Source organism: Myotis davidii, unplaced genomic scaffold (assembly GCF_000327345.1).
Source record: "Myotis davidii unplaced genomic scaffold, ASM32734v1 scaffold520, whole genome shotgun sequence".
Lineage (NCBI taxonomy): Eukaryota > Metazoa > Chordata > Mammalia > Chiroptera > Vespertilionidae > Myotis > Myotis davidii.
In genome coordinates this window covers 1931473-1933231 of record NW_006292908.1, presented here as the reverse complement: position 1 = coordinate 1933231, position 1759 = coordinate 1931473, and positions in this window count along the sequence as shown.

Genomic DNA, 1759 nt, shown 5'->3' with positions numbered 1-1759 from the left:
CCGCAGTTCCCCTGGGAGAGCACAGAGCCCACGTGAATGGCCAGTTTGTCTTCCTCTTCCCTGGTGACCGGTCCCTGACAGCAGCCTGATCCTCCCAGATGCTCTGTCACAGGAGGAGACTGTCCCCGTTACCAAGCGTGGAGACCTGGCTGCAGGCTCCTAGCGCCATGGACGTGAGGACAGAATTCCCCCGAACGGGACGCAAGGGCTGCCGCGCCTGCCGTTGGCCAGGACGCCGGAGGGACCAGGAGTGACTTCATCAGGACAAGGAAACGGCCTCCAAATAGCCCCAGGGGAAACAAGCACAAGAGGTTCCTCAGTGCCCTCCAGGTGCGACACCTCAGCACCGGGGCTCAGTGATAAAGGCGCTCAGATGCAAGGATGCCCGGGTACCCGCCCTTTCCCGAGTCCCGCACCGGAGAGGCACGTCCTTCCTTGACTTCTCACAGGATCCCTGGGGTCCACCTCCCACAGCGGCTCGAGAGGTTCAGGACTTGCTGGGAGCACAGACCCCGAGCTGGAGCCACCCCGGACCCAGCTCCCCGAGGCCCAGCCCTCCGGTCCCTGCAGTCGCTGCCCCGCGTAAGTCATGACATCCCACCGCCCGGAGCCAGGCCTTCACACTAACGGTTAGCTGTTTTATTTATGTCACTAATATTTTTAAAAATGCACTTGACATCCAGTGAAACGACGAAACAAGTTTTATCCTGCTTAGAGAGGGTTAATTTCCTTTACATTTTGCTCTCTACACGTATAAAGAGCAACAATAAAAACCACCCCTGATGAAAATCCAGTCCACAGAGCATGGGGAGAAGGCAGGGCCTCTAAGGATGATGGGTGCCCTGCTGCCTCCACTCTGACCAATAAAGGGTCATCCAGTGACCCAGAGGGACGTTCAAGCACCAGGGACTTAGGTCTTAGACCAGTGATGGCGAACCTTTTGAGCTCGGCGTGCCAGCATTTTGAAAAACCCTAACTCTGGTGCCGTGTCACATACAGAAATTTTTTGATATTTGCAACCATAGTAAAACATATTTTTGATATTTATTTTATATATTTAAATGCCATTTAAAAAAGAAAAATCAACCAAAAAAATGAGTTCGTGTGTCACCTCTGACACGCATGTCATAGGTTCGCCATCACTGGTAGAGATGATAAAATACCATCATTTATGGGGCAAGCCAACCTGCATCTGGATAACGTACCTTTGTCAGGCGCGTGTTTATTGTACCATGTATTATGACCTTCGACCACCAAATTCTAACCGACCTATGCCCCCTTGTAAGGGAAGCTGCCCAAGCATCACCTCTGCAGCCCCAGCTGCTGGGCTTAGTGCCAGGGGGCCCTGTGCCTCCGACCCTTCTGCCTGGTAGTCTGACACTGGGGCCTTACACAGGCATCACCAGGCCACGGTGGGTTATGATTAAGAACTGGTATAAAGGATGAACATGAGAACTCAGATGTTCTTTCTCAGGAATCCTAACTGTTAAACCTGGGGGTAGGTTTACCACTGATCTGCTGAGGCAGAGAGTCGGGACAGAGTCATGGCCAAAGCCACACGTCAGATGAGATTATGAGGGAGAAGAAACTGTGCATACGTTGGCAGAGAGAAGAGAACTGTGCAGATCACAGAGCCAGTCAGAAGTGCCAGGGAGGGGAGAGGAAGAGGGAGGCCTGACCCCAGAGCTGCTTGTGCCTGGGTTTCCAGGTTCCTGTCCAGCCCCTGTGCATCTGACAGTAACTTTCTTTACCCACCCCT